General features: G+C 39.3%; 1 protein-coding gene across 4 annotated transcripts in view; it reads left to right on the forward strand.

Moving 5' to 3' along the window:
- Window positions 1-1768: 1768 nt before the first annotated feature.
- The window catches only part of GLCE (glucuronic acid epimerase), a 126884-nt gene continuing 101870 nt past the window's right edge, over window positions 1769-26782 (forward strand). For all 4 annotated transcript variants that reach the window (XM_030814657.1, XM_030814659.1, XM_030814656.1 and 1 more), the window contains exon 1: window positions 1769-1941. The gene's annotated coding sequence lies outside the window, so the exon portion shown is untranslated. The remainder of the gene's footprint in view (window positions 1942-26782) is intronic.

Consider the following 26782-nt stretch of genomic DNA (forward strand, 5'->3'; position numbering starts at 1 on the left):
GAGAGAATAGCAGATTGTGTGACCAAAAGCAACGCTGTAGTGGGAAAAATAAGAGATGAGAAAGTGGAGACAGCAAACATACTTACATTTATTTATTTAGAGACAGGGCCTCAATCTGTGGCCCAGGCTGGAGTGCAGTGGCTTGGTCACAGTACACTGCAGCCTCAACCGCCCAAACTCAAGCGATCACCCCATCTCAGCACCCCGCCTCCCCCACCGCGAATAGCTGGGACTATAGGTGTGTGCCACCACAGCCGGCTAATTTTTTATTTTTATTTTTTGCAGATACGGGAGTCTCATTATGTTCCCAGACTGGTTTCAAACTCCTGGCCTCAAGCAATCCTCCCACCTTGGCCTCCCAAGGTGCTGGGATTACAGGTGTGAGCCACAGTGCCCAGCAGCAAATATAATGTTTTTCAAGAAGTGCGATTCCTATTAGAAAGGAGAAGGCAGTTTGGGTGGAAGAGATTGGGTGGCTTTGTTCTGTTCAAAGGATGGGAGAGACTATGTTTGTGGGAGAAAGATTTAGGTTAGAGGAAGAAATTAATAATGGGGAAAGAAAAAACAGCTGAATAAAATCTGGGACTGGCTGGGATCCAGGGCACAGGTGCAAGATTTAACCTTGAGGAGAAAGGGCACTTCTTGCTGTGGGTAAGGGAGTGAAGAGGGTAAGATGAATGAAGGTACAGGATAGGCATAATAATGAAGAGACTGGATTTAAGTGTGAAGCCACTGGCTCCCATTATAGAGGAAAGGCTAGGAAAGCCGAATTTTCTGGGGCCAGGTCCAGATTTCATATATTTAAGTATAACAGTCTTAATTCATTCCTTTCACATTATTCGGTGCCCTGGGTGTGCCAAATACTACTAGGCGCTGGGGTCTACAAAGGTACGACTTTTCATTAATTTTGGACTTTGTTATGTTGGTAACTCGAGATTTGCATATATTTAAGTGTAACAGTCTTAATTCATTCCTTTCACATTATTCAGAGCCCTGGGTGTGCCAAATACTACTGGGCACTGGGGTCTACAAAGGTGCGACTTTTCATTAATTTTGGACTTTGTTATGTTGGTAACTCGAGATTTGCTTTTCACTCTTCTGGAAGGCTGTACGTAGAAATAAATACAGTCATCAGACGAGTCCTTTGTCAGACCAGATGTCCTGGGTTGGGGTTTGGAAAACACGGGCATCTTAACAATGGTGCCCTGTTTGAGGTGGAGAGGGAGGAGAGGCCCAAATCGGGGAAAGGAATTAAATGGAGGTTTAGACGCGGGTAACCGGAGTGGGTGGGCCTTCAACCTGGAAGATGGGAATCCCCTGCGCACTTCGGGCAGCGCTGTAACCAAGGGTAACCGCACCTCGGTTTACACCGGTGTGAAGACCAGCCTCTTCCCCAAACCAGGTGTATCTACGGCGGCCTAGCAGGACCACAGACAAGCCAAGCACGTCACGTCATTCGAGCTACCTTGCCGCGAACGTCCACTGCCTCCTACTACTTCTGGTCACTACTACCTTCGCTCACAGTTTATTAAGGAGGAGCGGAGAAGAGGAGGGGCGGAGAAGGGGCGGGGCGGAGAAGGGGCGGGGAGAATCACCTTTCCTATTTTACAATTGGTCGTAGTGGACTCCGAGTCCTCCCGCCCGTCCTGCCGCCGACAGGCTGCCAGGACTGTCACTCGAGGAGCTGCCGCTACCGCACCCCCCCCCCCGCCCCGCCGTGGCCCCGCCTCTTGCCGTGGCTGGGATCTCGCGGGAAGAGCTGCGGGCACGGCGGTGGCTGGGTCTCCCGGCTGCGCGCGGAGCGGGAGGGCTCTCCTCACACAAGCGCTTCCTTGCCGAGAGGCTGGAGCTGCGGCACCGCAGGCCTGAGCCACCCCTTCTCTGCTGTCTCCTTCTCTTCCTCAGGGCTCCCGTGTCTGCTCGCCCTCCGACGCTGCTCAGGTTAGAAAGCCCGGAGCGCGTCTCGGCTGAGGAGCGGTCGGGGAGCGGGGACACGGAGCAGCCGGAGCAGGCGGGCTCCTGACGGGGGCGGCTCCGGGGGCTGCGCGGCGCTGCCTGGTGGGCGCGAGGCTTGGCGGGGTTTGGGAGTGCGGGGGGCGAGGAGGCGGTGCAGTGGGATCCGGGCGCGGGCGCCCAAGGGCGGTGTAGCGGGTGCCGGAGCTCCCGAGGTGAGGGGGCAATGTATTAGGGATCCTGGGGGCTCTTCCGGCTTGGGGTGGGGGTGGGTGGCGGCACACGGGGTCCTAGGTCTTTGACATCGAGGGAGATTTATCAGGGTCTTGAGCTTCTTTGAGGTGGTGTAGCGGGGTTCCGGGACAAGGGGTCTTTTTATCCGGGTCCCGAGCTCTTTGGGGCAGAGAATGCAGTTTAGCAAGGTTTACACCGGTGTAAACCTTGTCTCTGGAGGCAGATCATCGGGGTCTTGGGGGTTCTTTGAGCGGGCGTGGGCGTCCGTTTCGCATTGCTGGGATGAAGAAGCAGTGAGTCCGGGTTCTGGGGAGAGGGGTCTGTTCATCGGTGTCTCCGGGTGAGAGAGCGATGTATCCGTTCCGCTGGGGCCGGGGCCGCCTTGGGGGGTTGTTGGGGGCTGAGGGTGTACAGCGGCGACCAGCGTCTGTGCCGGGGTTTCTGCTTTGCCCAGAGCGGGGCGGTAACTTGGCATAGTCTCCAGTCTTTTGGGGGCGACGGGGCGAGTTAGCTGACCCCCGGGCAATCTCTCGGGGTGGGCGCGGCTCCGCGGGCGCTGGGTCCGCTGAGGGCGGGAGAGGGCTTTAGTGCTACCGTGCAGGCTGGGCAGCATCCTGAAACGTTTTTGTTCAGGTCTCCTTCTCTCTGGATGAGATTTACTCAGTGCTTAGTTGGAGGATTGATCGATGTTGTTGCCTAGTTGAAGAAGCAGCGCGTTTGTTCTGCAGTTTTCTTTTCTCTGCCCCGGGATCCCTGTGGGGGCGCGCTGGTCTCGCTGGAGCTCCGGGAGCTAAGAGTGGCAGCACCTTAGGTGGGCGTTTGGTCTGCAGGTTCTTTAGGAGGCCGGTGTCCGCAGGTTGAGCGTGGATACAGCTCCTGAGCAACTGGAATCTGTTGAAGGTGGGGAAGACAGTGATTTTGGCTTGCTTTCCTAGGTGGTGGTCTGCTTTGCTCATCCTGCATTATTAGATCTGTTCTGAAGTCTTGCCTGAGTGAGTGTTAGGCAGAGTCGGATAGTGCTGGGAAGCGTGTTCTGTCTGGCTTCTTTCTGTCCTTTGAAAAGCATTTGTAGAGAGGGATAACGTCAAATTCAGCCTCTAGAAAACAATGGAATTTGAAATCCCAAAGCTAGAACTCTGCAAAAGCGTTTTCTGTGACCTGTAAGGATGGTTAATCGAGTTCTTTTAGAGAATTCTGCTTAACAGTTTCATTGTATTGTAAAAGTGTATTTAGCCTTGGATATTACAGAGGTTTTGGTAACTAGCGTAGGCGTAGGTGGGATTTAAATAAAATGACCTGTATGTGTGTGTATTGGTTAAAAAAAAAAAAAAAAAAAAAAACAGCGTATAGGTCAGAAAGCCTATGTGTTTGCCTGACATTTCTTTTGGTTAATTACTCTATCACAGAGGCCTGTATATGAAATTTAATGTGGCAGGCAGTGAAGTCCTTACCCAGAGCTATTCTGTAAATATGTAATCTGGGGTTAACAGACAAATTTGAGTATACCAAAGCAAATAATTTTGCCTGCCTTAGTCTTTTTCTTCGTGTCAGTTTTTTTTTTCTTGTTTTTTGGTTTGTTTCTTTTGAAACAGAGACTTATTCCGCCTTCCAGGCTGGATTGTAGCATCGCTACCATGGCTCACTGCAGCCTCGACCTCCAAAGCTCAAGCAGTCCTCCCGGTTCAGCTTCCCATCCCCACCCCCAGTAGAGTAGCTGGAACTACATACATGTGCCACCACGCCTCACTAATTTTATTTATTTATTTATTCGATTAATTAAAGACAAGGTCTTGCGCTGTTGCCCAGTCTGGTCTTGAACTCCAGGCCTCAAGTGATCCTTCAGCCTCAGCCTCCCAAAGTACTGGGATTTAGAGGCGTGAGTCACCATGCCAGGCCTCTTAGATACGATTTTTTTAAAAGATGTCATTTCTTCTGATCTTAGAACCAGACAGATTAGGGATAATGTACTTAATTTTGGAATTTTACATCATTTTGAAGAACAAAGGAATCCCGCACAGCAATATTTAACACTTTGAAGAGGTTAACATAAGTTTTGTTGTTGTTGTTATTCAGACCAAAATACCTGGTTGACATTTACAGCTATCACAACTGATTGCTTGAGCAGTTATTTGTTTGGAATGACAGCCCCCAAACCTGTAAGCAGATCTTATTTTTCCTATTTTTGAGAGAAAGACAAAGAACAAATTAAGCAGGTTTCAGAAACTTTTTTTTTTTTTCTAAAAAGCAGCTTTCATCATTTCTAAGTAAGGCATAGACTGATAAGTCAACACATATTTGATTATCTGCTAGGTGTCACAGCTCTGGAGGTACACTGATTAAAGCTGTCATGTGACTTTTCCCTTTAAGTCCAGAGAGAGGAAGAAAACAAATAGTTAAAAATTGTGGTACTGCTAAGGAAGAAATACACAAGGTACTTATAAGATTCAGCTCTCTTTTTTTTAGTAACCCCTGAATGATGATACAATTGATGTATGTTGTGATAATCAGAAACCAAGCAAAATAGTTAACTGCCTTCTGAATTAGTAAAGAAAGATTAAATTACAATCAGTAGAGTTTTAGGTGTTAAATGTATGTTGACTCTTTGTAGATGCTTGTGCTACGTAAGCATACAAAAGTCTATAAGGATACACATCAGACTTAACCATGTTTGGATTCTTCAGGAGGGAGTTGCAGAGGCATAGAAGAGAGCGGTTTAATTTTATAGTTTTATATTACTTGAATCTATTTCAATGAGCAGACATTACTTTTAAGTACAAGTTAGAGAAACCCCAAAATTAAAACATTTCAGTTACTATGCAAATGGTGAAATGTACAGTATTTATAAGGCTTTTGTCAGTGTTGCCTCTTGCACCTGTGTATACTAATGAAGGAAAAGGGTATTTCAAGTATCTGAAAATTATAAGGGTGTGCAGGGTGGGGTGGGTAGCACAACAAAATAAGAAAAGACATAGACCTAAGTAAAATGTTAAAACATGTTAAGGTTGTTGGATATTTAATTATATAAATAAATTAATTTTAGGACTTTCTTTTATCAAATTTAATTGTTTCCTGAGTTTGAAAAAGGAAGTTTTTAGATTTCCTAGAGGAGAATAGGGTGGGGGAATAGGTATTCTTATTGTGGTACAGACTTCAGGAAATTTCTTTTTGTCAAACATATACACATCTGATAGATATATTTTGCTTGTGAAGCATATGAACCATACAAGTAATTTTATAGTTTCATTATTACACTGCTGAAAATGACAGTACCAAAGTGTCTTTTGAATTATCATTGAGAGTTCTAGAATCATACATATGATATACTAAAGCAGTTTCTAGAAAGGAAATCATAAGACATGAATTCCAGTCTTCACTGTGCTACTCATGGTGTGTCCTTGGATAATTCCTTAATCTTTCAGGGCCCCAGTTTTCATATATACATACATGAATTATACTTACATACATTTTACATGTAATACATACTTTTGCTTTAATATATACATATATGACATGTGTAGTTATATACATATGTCATATGTATATAATATGTATAATATATAAAATATGTGTATAAAAAGATATACATATACACATACGTATAGTTTTTATGTTGCAAGTCTGAAGTATTATATGTGCAAAAAGGAAGAGATACCTTAAGAGTAGCTAGTTCTCAGGATACAACTAGTTCCACGTAATTTTTACATATTATACCTAATTTTAGAAGCCTCTTCTTTTTAAAGATACATGGCAAGTATTTAATTCCAGAATATAGATTCATGAAGGTGAATGATTTTCTTTGGATAATTTAGCTTTATCTGTTAAAGCATTATTATTTTTAGTTCCGATCCCTGGTTCTGTGGTAGATTATCTATATAATAATATGTCCTTACTTAACTCTGGATATAGAATGAGGTCTCTAGTTGTTGCCTCCAGACTTGACCCCCTTTAATCCATCCTTACATTACTGCACAGGTGATTTTTCTGAAGTGCAAATCTATTCATTGCTTCTTTTCTTGTTTCTTCTCTCTTTTCTTTCTTTCTCTCTTTCTTAGAAATGTTACTGAGATTTATTTCTTTATCTTTCAACTTTTCTTTTAAGTTCAGGGGCACATGTGCAGAATGGGCAGGTTTGTGACACAGGTAAACATGTGCCATGGTGATTTACTGCACAGATCATCCCGTCACCCAGGTATAAAGCCCAGCATCCATTAGCTATTCTTCTCTTCCTGATGCTCTCTCTCCCTGCCCTTCTTTCTTAAAGCCCATACTTTATCAGCCCAACTCTCTATCGTTACAAGGCCTTTCATCATCTGGCTAATCTTATGCATTTCCCCCACCATAAATCTAAAGCTGCACTTGTACTAATACGAGCAGTTTACTGAATGAGCCATACTGTTTCCTGACTCAGAGCCTTCACATATGTTCTCTCCACTGTTTAGAATGTCTTTCCTTCTCTTGTCTTGCTGGCAAAGTCTACTGATTTTTTAAGATACAACGTAAGCACTGTCTGCTTTTTTTTAGCTCTTTTTTAGTTACCGTTTTTTCTTTCTTTACTGTCTGCTTTTTAAGTCTTCTGGTCCTCCCTCTTCCCAACCCTAGGTGTTATATACTCACTGTGTCATGTTCATTCATTCTCTTGTGTCTACTAATGTGTTGTAATTATGTCTCTCTTTCCTCCTGGACTCAAAGGCAGGTTTATATTTGTCTTATTACTTTTGACTTCCTGTTGCTTGTTTACACATAGTTGGCTATCATTACATGGTTGAACTCTCAATACCAAGATTGATGTGTTCATGATGTCAGAAATGAGTTAAACTCAAATCTCAGTCTTGTCCTGTTTTCCTAAAATTTGGGGGTTTCTAAAGTATCTTATTCTCTCTTGCCCTGTGACCATAAGCTGATATGAGAATGGTAGTTCTTAGCTTTGTGTTTAAGAAATAAGACTTCTCCCACTTTAAGAGGTGATGGTTACACTGTTAAACTTGCAGAAAAGTCTTGTAGAATTTTGAGGCAACTATTAATCCTTATCTCTAAAATTGCTAGGAGAGATATTAACTAGTTTGGGTGTTTTAAATCTTGGACATCATTATTTGGTAGATAGTTTACCTTGGCTGCTTTTTACTTGGAAAATGATAGTAGCTGATGTATGCAGGTTTTTATATAGGCTTTAATAATTGCTTTACATACATTGCCATTAATTTTCAAAATAAATCCTAAACATTTAATAATTTGCTCAGCGTCATTATCTACTAAGATGCAGACTATGACTACATGTAGGTCTGACTGTCTCCAGACTCTATGCTTTTTCTAATACTATACTGTTTTCTGAATATGACTGCTTATTCAGTGTTTAAAATTATTAACAGATATTTAATTCATTTTGTAAATTGAAGAAGTAGGTTGTAAGGTTTGTCCGTTCAGTTCTTCCAAAAAAGCTAAAGTAGACAATTTGAGATTGATTAGACTTTAGAGACCATTTAATCCAACTCCTTCCTTTAGCATATGAGGAAGCACATATGCAAGAGTGGTGGAATGGTGTGCTGAAGATCACACAGTTAGTTGGTCTATAAGATTTTATTTGTTAAGCTGGTTGTGAACACTGGTGTTATAAAACTATTACTTGAGGCCAGGTGCGGTGGCTCACGCCTCTAATCCCAGCACTTTGGGAGGCCGAGGCGGGCGGATTACCTGAAGTCAGGAGTTCAAGACCAGCCTGGCTAACATGGTGAAACCCCTTCTCTACTAAAAATACAAAAATTAGCCGGGCGTGGTGGCACACGCCTGTAATCCCAGCTATTCCAGAGGCTGAAGCAGGAAAATTGCTTGAGCCTGGGAGATGGAGGTTGCAGTGAGCCGAGATTGTCCAGCCTGGTCGACAGACCTGGACTGTCTCAAAAAAAAAAAAAAAAAAGGTTGGGTGCGATGGCTCACACTTGAAATCCCAGCACTTTGGAAGGCTGAGGCGGGTGGATCACCTGAGGTCAGGAGTTCGAGGCTAGCCTGGCCAACATGGTGAAACCCTGTCTCTACTAAAAATACAAAAATTAGCCAGGCATGGTGGTGCGCACCTGTAATCCCAGCTACTCAGGGGAATTGCTTGAACCCGGGATGCACAGGTTGCAATGAGCTGAGATTGTGCCACTGCACTCCAGCCTGGGTGACATAGCAAGACTCGTCTCAAAAACAAAACAAAACAAAACAAAAACTATTGCTTGAAAGGGATACCAGATGCCTGATTTTCCCCCTCAAGGGGAAGAAACAAAAGCCTAGAATGACTTTTTATGAAAGTAATGTTGAGGATCTGAGAGTCTTAAGGACAATCAGAGAAAATCCTGACTTTGGATCATGCATGACACATGGAGACACACCAGTGCCTGAAGCACGTGGTTCCCTAATCTTGGCTCCTTTCCTTCCTCTTTTTCTTTCTTAAAATTTGTCCACAGTTTACTGATCTTATGCCTGTTGAGTTGTTATTAGCATCAGTCTTACCAGTTATCATTTAAGTGCCAACCATGGGCTAACTAATAGGAATACAGAAATGCATAAAATCTAGTCACTGCCATGAAGAAGCTTGGTCTGTTTGGGAGCGGAAGGCAGTTTATATCTAATTGCAAGGTAGTATATAAAGATAACCATGAGTAGTATAACTTTAGCAGCTCAGAAGATTAGATAAATGTGGGCTGGGCTAGTGGTTACAGAAATTTCTGTATAGAAAAGTTTCTACTTAAGTCTTTAAATGAAGAGTTGGAATGGTGTGGAAGGAGAGAAAGACTTGGGAAAAGTTTTTTTTTGTTTTTTTCTTAATCTCAGTTTTTACTAATCTTACCTTGCTTACTTTCCTTCAGCCATACTCCTCACTGTTTCATAAGGTCTTTAACATGTTCTTTCAGATATCCAAATGTCTTCCTCCCTCACTTCAGGTCTTAATTAAAGTATTATCCTTTATCTGAGAACTTTACTGGTCACCTTGTTTAAAATGACAATATCTCTTCCACACATACTCTTCCTATCCTTCTTGCCTGCTTTGTTTCTTTTTTGGGCTTTTCACTATCCAACATACTCTAGATTTTTATTGTCTTTCTACCCCTACTAAAAAAAGTGTAAGAGCTGGACACGGTGATGCATGCCTCTACCTGGGAGGCTGAGGTTGGAGGATTGCTTGAGCCCAGGAGTTTGAGATCAGCTTGGGCAAAAAAGTAAGACCCTGTCTCAAAAAAAAGAGTTAAATTAAATGAAAAATTAAAAAACATAAGACCCTCCAGGATAGGGATTTTTACCCATTTTAGTCAATATTATATCCCCAACATACAGAACAGTGCCTTTTACAAAGTAGGTGCTCAAATTTTTGTTGAATTAATAAGACAGTGGAACTTTAAAGCAGGAGCTTAAAAGATCATTTGATCTAAGCCTCTCATCTCTTCTTTTCTTTCTTGCTGGCAGGCATGGAGGAAGAGGAACTTTCCATTCCATCTATTCCTTTTTTTTTTTTTGAGACGTAGTTTCTCTTCTGTTGCATAGGCTGGAGTGCAGTGGCCTGATCTGGCTCGCCGCAACCTCCACCTCCCGAGTTCAAGCGATTCTCCTGCCTCAGCCTCCTGAGTAGCTGGGATTACAGGCATGTGCTACCATGCTCGGCTAATTTTGTATTTTGAGTAGAGATGGGATTTCTCCATGTTGGTCAGGCTGGTCTCAAACTCCCGACCTCAGGTGATCCACCTGCCTTGGCCTCCCAAAGTGCTTGGATTACAGGCGTGAGCCACTGCGCCTGGCCCATCCATTCTATTTTTTAAAAAAATTGATAGGACTTGAAGAAAAAAATATATACAATAAAGTACACAAATCGTAAGTATACAGCTCAGTGAGTTACATATGTAAACATGTAACCAACAATCAGATCAAGATAGAGAACATTTCCAGGACCTTGAAAGCTTCCCTCCTGTTCTCTCTTAGTCATTGCTTAACAAAAGTTACCACTTTTCTGATACCCATCACTATAGATTAGTTGTGCTTATTCCTGAAATTCATGTAAGTGGAATCAAATCATTCTTTTATGTCTAATTTCTTGTGTTGAACATTACATCTGTGAGATCCATGTTTTTTGAATTAGTGGTAGTAATTCTTTTTCATTGCTCTGTATTATTTCATTGTACGAGTATCTATTTGCGTCTTCTGTTGACAGACATTTGGGCTGTTTCCAGTGTTTAGTTCTTAGAAACAAGGCTACCATAAACAATTTTGTGCATGTGTTTTGGTGGCCATAAAAATTCGTTTTTTGGCAAAGCGCTTCATTTAAATATATAATAAAACATATCTCCATATATATACACATATACACACATAATTCTTTTTTTTAATTATACTTTAAGTTCTGGGGTACGTATGCACAACATGCAGGTTTGTTACATATGTATACATGTGCCATGTTGGTGTGCTGCACCCATAACTCGTCATTTACATTAGGTATATCTCCTAATGCTATCCCTCCTCCCAGCCCACGACAGGCCCCGGTGTGTGATGTTCCCCTTCCTGTGTCCAAGTGTTCTCATTGTTCAATTCTCACCTATGAATAATACCATGTGGTGTTTGGTTTTTTGTCCCTGCGATAGTTTGCTGAGAATGATGGTTTCCAGCTTCATCCATGTCCCTACAAAGGACATGAACTCATCCTTTTTTATTGCTGCATAGTGTTCCATGGTGTGTATGTGCCACATTTTCTTAATCTGGTCTATCACTGATGGACATTTGGGTTGGTTCCAAGTCTTTGCTATTGTGAAGAGTGCCGCAATAAACATACGTACACACATAATTCTTAAGCTCACGTGGTTCCTATCACATGCTAGATGATCATTAAATGATTAAAGATGAGTTAACTAATCTTTTATTATAAGATTATTTCAAATGTATTAAAATAATTTTTTCTCTCTGCTAATAACATTTATGAAAATCTTAGTACATAATCTTTCTCCATACCTGATTTGTTTAAATAATAGGAATAAAAACATTTAGTCAAAAGATAAGAACTTAAAAAAATTAGACATTGCCATATTGCTTTCTAGAAAGATGCTAATTTATATGCCAATATGAAACATTAGTTTTAAAAAAACTTTTGCAATTTGATAAGCAAAATATCTTACTTAATTTGTATTTCTTTGGTTATAAGTGAAGTTGAAACATTGTAAATTGTTTCATAAACAATTAGATGTTAAAATATTTATAACAAAACAATGTTTAAAAGAATGCCTCAGATGTTGTCTTGTAAAATATATTTTAACTAGAATTAATGTTCTTTATTGTAGTTTCTCCTTTTAATAGATAAATTTTGAATAGTTATTACAAAAACATAACAAAATTCAGAGACAGAAACAGTTGTCCCAGAGGCAGCCATTGTTAACAGTTTTTTATGTATACTTCTAAAGATATTATAGACTATGCATGTATATGTATATGTGTATAAATATATGTATATGTATATGTGTGTAAGTGTATGTATATATATTTGTGTGTGTGCATGCATATGTGTAATGTGTGTGTATATATGCCAAAACATTAGATGAATTATGGAAACCATTCATTAAAATACTTTCTGGTTTGGATGTGTTACTGTGTACCGTTTTGTGTATTAAAAATTAGAAAGGGTCTAGCTATGATTCGTATCTGGCTACCGGCCCAGAAGGAAGAAAAGCAGGGTCTGGCAGCATTTGGCAGTAATTTTCTACAAGACAAGTGGCCTTAGCTCTCCTTAATATTGGATCAGTTCTTTGACAATAGCACTTCTGTTTATAGTACTGATTCTGTAGTACTGTTCCAAAGTGAAAAGCCAAGTGTTTGAAAATTAGACAGATGATACCTGAAAGAAGCTCTTTAAATGTACGAAAGCTATTTGGAGGTATTTAGGAGAACATTTAGGGGAAAGATACTTTATTCTTAAGCATTTTAGGATTCATTTGCTTGACAGTTACAGTTTTTGCAGAATTCCTATGACTACTGTTTAACAGTGAAAATTTGAGTTTGAATAATTGCAAATAAAATTCTTCATTTACTTAAACTTTTATTTACCTAATTTTAAAACCAATCAGCCTCAATATAAGCATATTTTAAAAATATTTTAAGACACTTTTTCATGATAATATGTAGTAGTAATTTGTCTCATACATAAAAGATATTTCTGAGCTTGACTTGAATGTCACTGTTAAATAAATGGTTTGAGCAACAAGAGTCAGAAATTTTAATTGGATTCTGCAGGATTTTAATGGTTTAGAGAAAAGATATTTGCTTTTGGGATAGATTCTTTTTTTTTTTTTTTTTTTTTTTAGATGAAGTCTTGCACTGTCGCCCGGGCTGGAGTGCAATGGCATGATCTTGGCTCACTGCAACCTCGGCCTCCCAGGTTCAAGCAATTCTCTTGCCTTAGCCTCCTGAGTAGCTGGGATTACAGGTGCCTGCCACCATGCCCGGCCAACGTTTTGTATTTTTAGTAGAGACGGAGTTTCGCTATGTTGGCCAGGCTGGTCGCGAACTCCTGACCTCGTGATCCACCCACCTTGAACTCCCAAAGTGCTGGGATTACAGGCATGAGCCACCGTGCCCGGCTCTGGGATAGATTCTTTTTAAGGCCCTTATTTCAAAAACTAAAATTTGGGAATGACTATTGTTTACTGAAAACTAACTCACTGATGTAGCCCAGGATAAGTTAGTGGTATTATAAGAGTTCCTGTTTACTGGAATTCATGTCCCCTACTGAGGATAGATTATAAAGCTCTAAGGGCTGCTGAAAGAATTTACACCTAATCGTGATTGGTAATATTTGGGGAATTTGAAGAAAGAATTTGTCAGAGGGAAGAGATCATCTTGATTTTTTTTTTTTTTTTTTTTTTTTGAGACGGAGTCTCGCTCTGTCGCCCAGGCTGGAGTGCAGTGGCGCGATCTTGGCTCACTGTGAGCTCCGCCTCCCGGGTTCACGTCATTCTCCTGCCTCAGCCTCTCCGAGTAGCTGGGACTACAGGCGCCCGCCACCACGCCCGGCTAATTTTTTTGTATTTTTAGTAGAGACGGGGTTTCACCGTGGTCTCGATCTCCTGACCTCGTGATCTGCCCACCTCGGCCTCCCAAAGTGCTGGATTTTTTAAAAATGTTCAATTTTGAAATATATCTTTATAGGAGAATTGCAAAGATAGTACAGAAGATTTCCGTGTGCCATATACCCTTCACTCAGCTTTCTCTAATATTCACATCTTATATAATCATGTTGTGTTGATCAAAACTAAGAAATTCATACTGATTTTTTAAAAGGGAATTCAATTAACCTTTTTTTTTGAAGACCTATTATGTATAAAAGTATTTTGGCTGCTGAAGTATGTACAATATGGGAAAACAAATAAAGGTTACAGATAATAATAGACTGATATCAGAGCTTGGTATCATTCCTTGAACAAATTCTTTTTTTTTTTAAATTTTATTATTATTATACTTTAAGTTTTAGGGTACATATGCACAACGTGCAGGTTTGTTACATATGTATACATGTGCCATGTTGGTGTGCTGCACCCATTAGCTCGTCGTTTAGCATTAGGTACATCTCCTAATGCTATCTCTCCCCCCTCCCCCCACCCCACAACAGTCCCTGGTGTGTGATGTTCTCCTTCCTGTGTCCATGTGTTCTCATTGTTCGATTCCCACCTATGAGTGAGAACATGCGGTGTTTGGTTTTTTTGTCCTTGCGATAGTTTGCTGAGAATGATGGTTTCCAGTTTCATCCATGTCTCTACAAAGGACATGAACTCATCATTTTTTATGGCTGCGTAGTATTCCATGGTGTATATGTGCCACATTTTCTTAATCCAGTCTATCATTGTTGGACATTTAGGTTGGTTCCAAGTCTTTGCTATTGTGAATAGTGCCTCTATAAACATACGTGTGCATGTGTCTTTATAGCAGCATGATTTATAGTCCTTTGGGTATATACCCAGTAATGGGATGACTGGCTCAAATGGTATTTCTAGTTCTAGATCCCTGAGGAATCGCCACACTGACTTCCACAATGGTTGAACTAGTTTACAGTCCCACCAACAGTGTAAAAGTGTTCCTATTTCTCCACATCCTCTCCAGCACCTGTTGTTTCCTGACTTTTTAATGATGGCCATTCTAACTGGTGTGAGATGGTATCTCATTGTGGTTTTGATTTGCATTTCTCTGATGGCCAGTGATGATGAGCATTTTTGCATGTGTTTTTTGGCTGCATAAATGTCTTCTTTTGAGAAGTGTCTGTTCATATCCTTCGCCCACTTTTTGATGGGAGAACAAATTCTTAAACAGATTTTCGAACACGTGTTTGTCGGTACTTACAAAAGAAGGCACTGATCACTAGGAGCCAGCATGGGTTCACAAAGAACAAGTAATGACACCTAGATTCACTTCTTTTTTTATAGGTTAAGTGAACTATTAATAGTAGATATATCAGAAGATACTCTGGCCATAATATATATAGAATTATTGCTACATTTATTGGATTTTAAATTACGTGCTGGGCACTGGATTAAATGCTTTTACATAGGTTGTCTCATTAAATTATTGTTTTACAGATGAGGAAAGGGACCCTCAAGGTTATACATATAGCATTTGACATCCTCTTATTATATCTTTTTAGACTAGATAGAAAATGTGGTCCGAATAGTTACATAGGTAGGTGGATTAGTAATTGCTTAAATGGCCATATCCAGAGCTTGAAGATTACTGGGCTGGTGTTAAAATTAAACTGCAGTACATTCTTAGTGGTGTGCCTCAAGAAGCTATCATGTCCTATTTAAGATTTTTATCAGTTACTCTTAAAATTGTAAGGGGATGGTGGTATATATACAGAATCAGGATCTTCACTCACTCTTACTGCCTTATTTCTAATAGTTAAAATGGCAGACTGTATTTAGAAAATATTTGTTATGAAATATGTTATAAGATTTTATGTTTGATGTGTAAATATTTGATAAAGACAGGCCTATAATTGATTTTTTTTCCAGAAGTCTGCACAAATACAAGATGGGGATCTTGGAGGGCTAACAGCAGTAGATGTGTGTTTGTTTAAGCAGAGGTGTGTGCCTGGGTGTGTCTCCTTATTTGTCTGCAGTTGGTGAGTCAGTGGTTTATTATAACTATCCCAAAAGCCAGCACCTGCTTAAGCTACACCATTTTGAAGCATATTGTCCAAAACAGTTGATTATTCTCTTCTACTCTGCATCTAGCTTAGTTCTGTTCTGTTTGCCACATTTTAAGGTAGGCATTGATAAATAGTGTAGTGAGAAGAGAGCAATCAGAATGAAGCATGTCTTGAAACAGTTGCAAAGTAATTGAAACATTGAGGTTGTTTAGCATGGAAGAAAGAAGACTTGGGGTATATGATAATACTTTTTAGATTGGGTAACTGGATGCTCTTTAATGTTCTTCCTGACTCAAATCTGGGATTCTGTGAAACATGAAGGGATGGCACATGGAAGAAGGATTAAGCATATCTTTTGCATTGCAGTCTGGAGGATGGAACTAGGAACAATGAATCAAAGTTAGAGGAAGGAAAGTATTGGTTCATAATGAAGAAGCTTTTTTGTTTTTTTTAAGAGATAGGGTCTTGCTCTGTTGCCCAGGCTGGAGACAGTTTGAACGGAGTAAACATTCACTTACTGAGGCACTAAAGCATAGATTCAGTAGGGTTTAATCAAGCTATCCTTTAAGGACTTTTCCAATTTAAAAAATTTTTAAAATTTTCTTCATTGGTTGTAATTCCAATTGGCAAAACATTTTCTTGGGCACTTATTCACACTTATAATACTTATGGCTTCATATAGTATCAGATTCTATTAGGGAGACTGATACCTTCCTGATAATCAAAATCTGAAATTATAATATGAAATAATTTAACTAGATTTTTTATTTTTTTGAGACAGGGTCTTACTCTGTCACCCAGGCTGGTGTGCAGTGGTGTGATCTTGGCTCACTGCAACCTCTGCTTCCTGGGCTAAAGTGATCCTCCAGTCTCAGCCTCCCAGGTAGCTGGGACTACAGGCACGTGCCACCATGCCCAGCTAATTTTTCTATTTTTGTAGAGATGGGGCTTTGCCATGTTGCCCAGGCTGGTCTTCAATTCCTGAGCTCAAAGTGATCCACCTGCCTTGGCCTCCCAAAGTGATGGGATTATAGGCATGAGCCATCGTACCTGGCCTTAGATGATTTTTAAGAAGTTTATTCACAATTCCAAAGGAAACAAGATTTTAGTCTTGTTTTAGAAATGTCACAGACTAATTGAAGTTGCTTTTAAAGATGATGGCATAAGTATCATTATATTCAAATGCTTGTGGTTTCTCTTCTGCATATCTAAAAAAATGTTAATGTCAAAAACTGAAACCACTCATGCCTGTAATCCCAGCACTTTGGGAGGCAAATGTGGGCAGATCACCTGAGGTCAGGAGTTTGAGACGAGCCTGGCCTACATGGTGAAACCCCGTCACTACTAAGAATACAAAAATTAGCTGGGCATGGTGGTGGGCGCCTGTAATCCCAGCTACTCAGGAGGCTGAAGCAGCAGAATCACTTGAGCACGGGAGGTGGAGGTTGCATTGTGCTGAGATCGCGCCAGTGTACTCCAGCCTGGGCGACAAGAGTGAAACTACGTCTAAAACAAACAAACAAACAAAAAACCCAAAGATTATTAACTTCTAAATGATTCAGTTGTTTAAATCTAAAATGGAACAATAAACCATTTTATTCACTGTCATCCCTTACACAAATCAAGAGCCTTTTTTTGGCTTTCATGACCTTCATATTTTTTTATCCTGAGAATACTCTCTTTCTTTAAGCCCATCTAAAGTCTAATTTTCAGGACTTAACCCTGATCCATTTTTTTTAAAGTCATCTCAGGTTCCTCTATCCAACACTGATATTTTTCTTTCTTTTCTAACAGTTTGGTAATCTATTAGTACTATATCGTATACTGTTACTAATTGCTTTATAATATGTAAGGTTTTTTTTAAAAAAATTAGCAGGATTATAAGCCCCTTGAAGAGGGGCTTATAATTAACAGGATTTCAAGCCCCTTTTACTGGGGCTTGAAAACTACTTAATGAAATTAAAATTTAGAGACTCAGTGGTTGAATTTTAGCTAATGTTGAAACACTTAATAGCATAAGAAAAAGCCTATGCAGAATTTCCATGTTTAGTTTCTACTTTTTTTCTTTAGCAATATGATCTTTAGTCTTCATCTGATGTATTGTAAAATTTACAAGTAATAGTAATATACCCACTTTAAAACTGAAAAATAAGAAAAAGATTTTTCCATTATCCTCACATTCTTAATACCACCATCTCCTAAATTTTGGAGTCTCACTTTTGTTGTTTTTCAATGCATATGCCAGTGTCCTTGTCATTAGCTCTCAGAAGTGGCAAATAATTTTAAAATGTGTATTTCAAAATGAAATTTCTCATTAGAAATAAAAATCAGGAGATACATTCTAGTAAATGTACTTACTGTACCTCAGTAGTGTACTTTTTACTTTGTTACATTCATATGAACACCGAAAAGTTTAATGAATAAAATAGAATATATTTTAACATGTTTAAGAAGTATGTCTCTGACAACATCTAATTGAGCTGTTGATGAAATTAGTTTGTAGTCATCAGCTTCGTTTTCTATATTCTTCATTCCCCGTACAAAATACTTGTCATACTCAGTGGGTGTTCCAGACTTAGCATGTTTTAAAATCAAGGTAGCATTGTCATATTTTGTTTTGATTGGCTTTTGCTCAGGGGAAGTTTGGATCCATGTCAGAGATCTGTTTGCCTTCTTCATTGAAGCTAATGACTTCCTGTTATATGATAGGCTTTCACTGCTTCTTCGTGTGGGGGCATCTCTGCAATGTAAATTGCTATTTTCCAGTTATTTTACTTAAGTTAAAACAAATAAAGTTTCTGAAGACACTCAGGAAATGTGTGAATTTACCGAGTGTAACCTTAGAACCCTTGAGCAGGAAAACATCAAATCACAACTAGGGAGGTGAGTATACTGGCTGGCAAATCTTACATTGTACTTTGTCATGTAACACTGTTCACTTACTCGTTTTTAGAAGCTATATGTGCATTATATACTAATGGTATATCTCTCAAATAATTGAAATAATGAAAAATTGATAATTCAGAGCCACTTTTTATTTGGCATGGGATGTGATAGTTTTTGCATTACCACATATTAAAGTCTAAAAGGAGTTAAATTTTGTGGTCTAGTAGTTTTCAGTGGAACCTTGTTTTTTTTTTTTTTTTTTTTTTGGAGACAGGGTCTTGTTCTATTGCCCAGGCTGGAGTGCAGTGGTGTGATTTCGGGCTCACTGCAACCTCCACCTCCCGGGTTCAAGTGATTCTTCTGCCTTAGCCTCCCAAGTAGCTGGGACTGCAGGTGGGCAATACCACACCTGGCTAATTTTTGTATTTTTAGTAGAGACAGGGTTTCACCATGTTGGCCAGGCTGGTCTCAAACTCCTGACCTCAGGTGATCTGTCCACCTCAGCCACCCAAAGTACTGGGATTACAGAAGTGCATCAGCCGCCACCCCTGGCCCATTTTTTTTTCCCCCTAACATCTATATGGCACTGCAATATAGAATACAAATAAAAAGTAACATTTTTGTATAACTTTAAGTACATATTTATAACATTAACTTAGCATAAAGCGGATCAGTGACATTCAGGGTAGGCTCTGAAATTGTCTTGTCTTCACAACATTCTATTGCCACTTTATTCCTAGCATTTAACAGTGCCTCATACATAGCAGATTCCAAATGTATCTTAGTGGAATAAATGAATGAATGACTTAGGACATTTTGATATACTCAGGAATTTGAAATTGAATAACTGATAATGATTGTAGTTTCTCAATCTCTGCATTAAATTTCTATTTTGTTTTGATTGTACAATGTCCACCACAACTGGAAGAGTTGTTTTAGTTGGTTCTTGAGACTTAGAGTAGAATCAGGACACTCAAATTGAACTATGACTTTGAAAAAAGAAGTGGATAATGTTTCAAAGCTGAATCAGTAACATTTCACATTTGCTTTTTTTTTTTTTTTTTTTGAGACAGAGTCTCTCAGTCACCTAGGCTGGAGTGCAATGGTGCAATCTCGGCTCTCTGCAACCTTTGCCTCCTGGGTTCAAGCGATTCTTGTGCCTCAGCCTTCTGAGTAGCTGGGATTATAGGCATGCGCCACCACGCCCAGCTAATTTTTGTGTTTTAGTAGAGATGGGGTTTCACCACTCCCAGCTAAATTTTGTATTTTTAGTAGAGACAGAGTTTTGGCATGTTACCAGGCTGGTCTCAAACTCCTGACTTCAGGTGATCCATCTGCCTTCGTCTCCCGAAGTGCTGAGATTACTGGCGTGAGCCACTGCGCCTGGCCTTGCTTGTGTTCTTTATGATAAATATAAAAGAAGTCAAACAGGAGACATCACCATTTCTTGATAATTTTTAAAACAATAGTACAATATGTTATGAGTCCCTTTGTCTAACAGCTTCACTGAAGTATAACTGGCATATAGTGAATTACACAATTTAGTAAGTTTTGATGTAGGTATATACCTGTGAAATCATTACCACATTCAAAATAGTGACCATACCCATCATCTCCAGAAGTTTCTTCATGCCCCTTTATTATCTTTACTTCATGCCCCTCCACACTCCACCATCTCAAAGTAACCATTGATCTACTTGATGTAACTACAGATTGATTGTTTTGTATTTTCTAGAGTTTTATATAAATGGAATTACACAGTATGTACTTTTCTTTATAGTCTGGCTTCTTTCAACATAATTATTTTGAGATTCTTCTCTGTTGCATGTATAAATAATTCATTCTTTTTTTGTAGTAATATTCCATTATATGGATATACCAAAATTTATCATTCATTTGCTGATGAACATTTGGGTTATTTACAGTTTTATTTACAAATAAAGCTGTTATGAATATTAGTGTACGAGTCTTTATATGGACATATATTTTCATTTCTTTTGGTTAAATACTTAGGATGGCTAGGTCACAGGATAGGTATCTGTTTTACCTTTTTTGGGAATAACATATTTATCATAAAGGGCTAATTTTCTTCATACACAAAGAGATCTTGTAACTCAGTAAGAGTGAGATAAAAAATCCAACAGGAATATGGGCAGAGGACAAAACCAGGTAGCTAATATCAAAAAATATACAAATGGCTTTAAGCATAAGAAAATATTTTTGGAAAGCTGAACAAAAAACTTAATATATTGTTTAAAATTTAAACCTCTAGAGTCAGTCTGCTTGGGTTTGCATGTTCTCTAACAATCAGTGTAATCAAGTTCCCTAACCTTCCTGGGCTTCAGTTTTCTCATTAGTAAAATGTGGCTAATAATAGCAATATCATCTACCTCAAGGGACTGTTATGAGTATTAGATAAGTTAATATATGTGAAGTTCTCAGAACAATATCTGACACACAGTAAGTGCTCTATGAAAGTTTATTTTTTTTATTATTCAAACGCAAATTTAAACAAGAGAACAGTTTTTGATTATCAGATTGACAAGGATTAAAAAGCTCAATAATACACAACACTGGCAAAGATATCTAGAATCACTGTTATATACTGTAGGTAGGAACACAAATTGTGCAATTTCTTTGGAGGACAAGTTGATTTTACATCTTAAAATGATAAATGTTCATACTTTTTCATTCAATTTTAAATACTTTATCTTTGCTCTTTATAGTATTAATTATATTGTCAAAAAACCTAAATGACCCTTAGTAGGGGTCTGGTTAAATAAATGATGATATAGCCACACAATGAGATGTCATGTAGTCATAAAAAAAGAAAAAAGGAGCACTTCTCCGTAAGCTCATCTCTAAGACACATTATTGGGTTAAAAAAAATAAATTGCAGAGCAGTGTTTATGGTATGCCGCTTATATTGCTATAAATAAGTTGTGTATGTGTTGATGTAAATATGCATGCATATGCACACATTAATAAACATATTTTGCTTCAAAATGCATAGACTTTTCTAGAAGGATACCCAAGAAAGGGAATAGTTCCTTCTGAAGAGGGACTAAAATAAGGGACCAGGAGATTGGAAATCAGATCTCGGTATGACTGTGGTTGCGTTTGGTTGTGTACACTTTTATACTACTTGAGTATTTCTTGTCAAGATAATATTACATTAAAAAATTTGTAGTATGTAATTATAGATTCACAGGAAGTTGGAAAATTCGTGCAGAGAGGTACCATATACCCTTCATCCAATTTCAAACCCTGCTGGTAACATATAACCCTAGTACACTATCAAAACCATGAAATTGATGTTGGTACAATCCAAAGACTTTATTCAGATTTCACCAGTTTTGCAGGTACTCATTGTATGTGTGTAATTGTTTGCAGTTTTATCACATGTAGTTTTGGCCACTGCAGTCAAGATACAGAACTGTTTCATCACAACAGAAATCCCTGTGCCATCCCTATATAGTCATATCTCTCATCCTAACCACTGGCAACGTAACTCCTGGCCTTAAAGAGCATATAGTTTTATAGGGGAGATAATAGAGATATACCAACAATTCAGTACAAAGAAAAAAAGAAGTGGCTGTGTGCAGTGGCTCACGCCTGCAATCCCAGCACTTCAGGAAGCCAAGGCGGGCGGATCACTTGAGAGGTCAGGAGTTCAAGACCAGCCTGGCTAACATGGTGAAACCCTGTCTCTACTAAAAATACAAAAATTAGCTGGGCGTAGTGGTGTATGCCTGTAGTCCCAGCTACTCAGGATGCTGAGGCACAAGAATTGCTTGAGCCCGGGAGATGGAGGTTGCAGTGAGCCGAGAATGCACCACTGCACTCCAGCCTGGATGACAGAGTGAGACTTTGTCTCAAAAACCAAAACCATAACAAGTGCCAAAAGAACATATTTATTGCTTTGAGAGTTATGAGTGATCCAGTATTAAAAAAGGATCAGAAAAATCTTCGTGGAAATAATTAGTATAGTTATAAGGAGAACTGGCTACAGTTCTGATTCTGCGTTAAACACCACTAACTAGATGTATAAAATAAGAAAGTTGAGAGAAAGATTTTTTAGTGGTCCCTTTTAGTATAGTCTTAATACTGTAGATAATTTGGCATCATCCTTGAAGGAGGGCTGTGATTTTATTCATTTATCAAATATTTGACCATTTTATGCCAAGCCCTGCTCTAGGCTCTGTAAATACTTCAGTGAACAAAACAGACAAAAATCCCTACCCTGATAAGACATGCATTTTAGATGAGACAATTAAAAAAAAAAAGTAAGTTTACAGCATGTTAGAAGATAAGTAGTAAAGAGGAAAAATAAACCAGGGAAGGGGGAATAAAGTATGGGAGGAGTTACACTTCTCTAAAGGATGGCCAGGAAAATTCACTGATAAGGTGACTTTTAAATAACATGAAGCCAGTCAGTGAAGGAGATAGGACACAAATACAAATCATTCTAGGCCCAGGGAATAGCAAATGCCAAGTCCCTGAGGTAGGAGCATGCCTGCGGTATTTACATTTGAAGAAGCTTGTCATTGGAGTTGAGTAAAGGACTGGGTAATGTAGGTGGAAGTCAGGTAATGATGGCACTGGTGATGGGCTGGTCGTGGTGCTAGGTCAAGGAAGGTCTTGTAGACCATTTTAAGGACTTCAGCTTTTAGACTAAGTGATATGTGATATAGAAAGACATTGGATGAGTTGGAACAGAAGAGTGACATGATTGGACTTTTAAAGAATGAGTCTGGCAACTGTTGAGAGTAGGCTAAAGAAGAGCAAGGGCAGAAGCAGTGAAACCACCCAAGAGACTGTTGCAGTAATTCAGGTGAGAGGTGATGGCTTGGACCAAAATGATAGTATTGGAGGTGGTGAGTAATTCACATTTTGAGGTCAACAGGATTTGGGGAACCGGGAAGCGGGGAGAGAAAAAAGAGGGAGGCACAGAGGTTAAGGGTGATACAAAGTTTGTGGTCTGAGCACCTAGAAGGCTAGTTACCCATTTGCTGTTATGGGTAAAACTATGATGGAAGATTTTGGAGGAGAAAAGTTGGATCTTGGACAAAGTAAATTTAAGATATATCTTAGGTATTCTAAGTGAGATGACTGCTAACTATCTGAGTCTAGAGTTCAAAGGAAAGGAATGGGCTAGAGGTTTAAGTTTGGGAATTATGTACAGATGCTATTTAAAGAAATCAAATCAGATGACTGCACTAAGGGAGTAAGCATAAAGAGGTGAAGGTCCAGGACAGAGATTTGGGGCACTACAACATTTAAAGGTTGGGAAATGAAGAACTAGCAAAGGAAACTTAGAAGGAGAAATCACTGAGGCAAGAGGAAAACCAGGAGAACATGGAATCTTGGAAGCCAATGAAGAAAGTGTTTTGAGAGGAGGGAGTAATGAACCTCTTGTCAAGTGCTGCTCATAATTCCAGTAAGAGAACTGGTAATTGAATTGGTCATTCTAGTTTGCAATGTGGAATTCATTAGTGATTCTGACAAGAGCAGGTTTGATAGAGTGGTGGGGAAATAGACTCATTGGAATGGATTCAAGAGAAAGGGAAGTGAGAAATTGGAGACACGCAGAAAGAATCATTTTTCTGAGGAATTTTGCTGAAGAGGGAGGGAGAGAAATAGATAGTAACTTAAGAGAGATGTTTAAAGAGATTTTTTTGTTTTTTGTTTTTGTTTTGATGTGTTTGTAGGAGGCTGAGAAAAAAATGGAAAATTCGATGGGATAGGCGAAGAGGTAGTGGTGGTTAATGGAGATCTAGTGCGTAAGTAAAAAGGTTGGGTCTTGTGTAGAGCAGAAATGTTCACGCTAGTAATGAAAGAGGAATCAGAATATGTGGGCACAGATGTAGTTAGGTAGATGTGGTTTGAGAGTTTGTAGAAGTTCTTTTCTTATTGCTTCTAGTATTTTATTAGTAAAATAGGACACAGGGTCATAAGATAAAAGTGAGGATGAGAGGGAAGGTGATGGAAGATTGAGGAGCAAAAAGTATGAAATAGTTATGTAAGAGAGTGGCAGAACGGATGAATCAGGAAAATAAGGTATAATTGTCAGTCAGCATTAAGGAAACTCATTTGAGGCTCCTGGCCATGAATTTGAAGAGAAACCAATTTATCAGACATTGTGTATTTGTGTGTGTGTGTGTGTGAGAGAGAGAGGGAGAGCACATGTCCATCCAGCCACATGCAGCTGTGTAGGTATCAACACAGAATAGGCAGAAAATTGCGTTGAAAGAGAGAGAGAGAGAGAGAGAGAATCCATCCAGCCACATGCAGCTCTGTAGGTATCAACATAGAATAGGCAGAAAATTGCATTGGTAACAACTTTAGCCAAGCAAGATTGACACAGTCAGAAGGAAGACAAGTAGTTAAGCATGTATGCAAAGGAAGGAAGTGAGTAAATGGTTGAATATGGATTTAATTTGGGTAAGAAGGGGATTGAGGACATGGGAAGGTAAAAGGAAGTGCAGAAGTCATCAGATTAGTGGGCTACAGGTCTGTTGGGTTGGCAGATTTTTGGAGTTAGGATATTAGAGGTAGTGAGCTGGTATCAGAGTGTGATACTTAAAAATGGTATTTTGAGGCTGGGCGTAGTGGCTCATGCCTGTAATCCTAGCACTTTGGGAGGCTGAGGCAGGTGGATCTCTTGAGGTCAGGAGTTTGAGACCAGCCTGACCAACATGGTGAAACCCTGTCCCTACCAAAAAATACAAAAATTAGCCGAGTGTGGTGGTGTGTGCCTGTAGTCCCAGCTACTCAGGAGGCTGAGGTGGGAGGATCACTTGAGTCCAGTGAGCTGTGATTGCACCACTGCACTCCAGCCTGGGCGACAGAGTGAGACCCTGTCTCAGAACAAAACAAAACAAAAAAATGGCATTTTGGAAGGGTTGCATTTATTAAAATTGAGAAGGTTTAAGGTTTGACTGTATGGGAATGAGTATAAAATAGGGTTGAGGGTAGGATCAGTGGAAGATCCTAGATTTACTGAAGGGCAGAACTTCCTTTCTGATAATAAGAAACTGACAAGCAAGAATTTGGAAAGGATTGTGTGGATGATGAGATTCTCAAGCATTATGACAATAATGATGGTGTAATGAGCAAGCAGCTAAAATCTTCAAGAAATAAAGTGGAGAGCTTGATAGATAATTGCAATAAAGAACGGCTACAGTCTGATGATGAGATTTCAGTTTGGATGCTTTTAGGGAAGAGTTAGGAAGAATTGTCTGGAATGGGCAACTAGGATTGAGAAAGAATAGAAGCTTTTAATCTGAGGAACTGAGCCACCATTATCAGGCCTAGAGAGGCACTGAAATGAAATAATTACCTCTGGAAGCCACATGCTGTGTGGGCTCTAGACTGATAGCAAGTAGCCATAAAATGCCATGTGCTAGACACCATAACTCATACCCTATAGCTCAACAATATATAGTGAATCACTAATCAGTGCTATTTCTGTAAACCAATGAGAATTCCTGTCAAACAACTGTGTATCAGTCTGCTCCTTGTCCCCCTTTGCCTTTAAAAACCTGCTGGCAACAAAGGCTGAATGGGGCACTCCCCAAGACAACTTGGAAATGTGTCCTAGGCTGCAGGTCTCAACCTTGGCTCAAATAAATTCTCTATATTAATTTTACTTCAGCTTCTTCCTTTAGGTCAATAGGATCAAGAAGACCTACCTTCACATCCAGGCCCTGTGGTATGAGGAGTTGGGAGGGAAAACACATAACACTTGAGAAAGCTTCGGGGGAAATGCTGATAACAGAGAACCAAGTTGTAGTTAGAGCAGAATGACTTTAACTAGTAGAACCAGTGAAGAACATCCCAAATAGAGGAAACACCAGAAACAGAGGCACAAAAGGTACATTATTTGATGTTGGAGAATAGCAAAAACTCTAGTGCAGTTTAGAATTTAAGGTTTATTCCAGTTTGATGTCTTCGTAGTCACATCCCTTTTAGTATCATGTAGAATTTATAGGCATTCTCTATATTTTAACATCCAGGAATTTTTCATAAGAATGAACATCGATCCCAATATTGAAATCAGTAGGACATGGCTTAATACTGATCCTGAACCATTAATAATGATTTTTGTTACAGCTTCCCAGCCACTTCTTCAATTTAGTTGTAGCTCTGGGCATGCAATGTGGAATAATGACATCTCTCCTCCCTTATGAACCCTACCTCCTACCAAGTCTTTCAGGAATACCCAAATCAGAGAAAAATATTAATTATAAAAAATAAGCATAGAGTTCTTTCATCTCTTTCCCAAAGTATTTCTAGAATTTTTTTCACCTAGTTTATATTACTACATTTAAATTACCCACTAATAGAATAACAGTGTTCTTAAAATATTTTTAGAAATCCAAGAGACCATGTTGGTTCTTAAGCACCTTTTGTTGTCCATCAGCTAAATGTATTATATCACTAATATGTTTCGGTTAGGTGTCTTTCAACTTTAGGTATCAGAAAGCCCAATTCAAGCAACCTTACACAATGAAGAAATTGATTATCTTAACGTAACTAGAAGTCCAGAGGAAAGGCAGT

The sequence above is a fragment of the Nomascus leucogenys genome, chromosome 6 (genome assembly GCF_006542625.1).
Source record: "Nomascus leucogenys isolate Asia chromosome 6, Asia_NLE_v1, whole genome shotgun sequence".
In the NCBI taxonomy this organism is placed as follows: Eukaryota; Metazoa; Chordata; class Mammalia; order Primates; family Hylobatidae; genus Nomascus; species Nomascus leucogenys.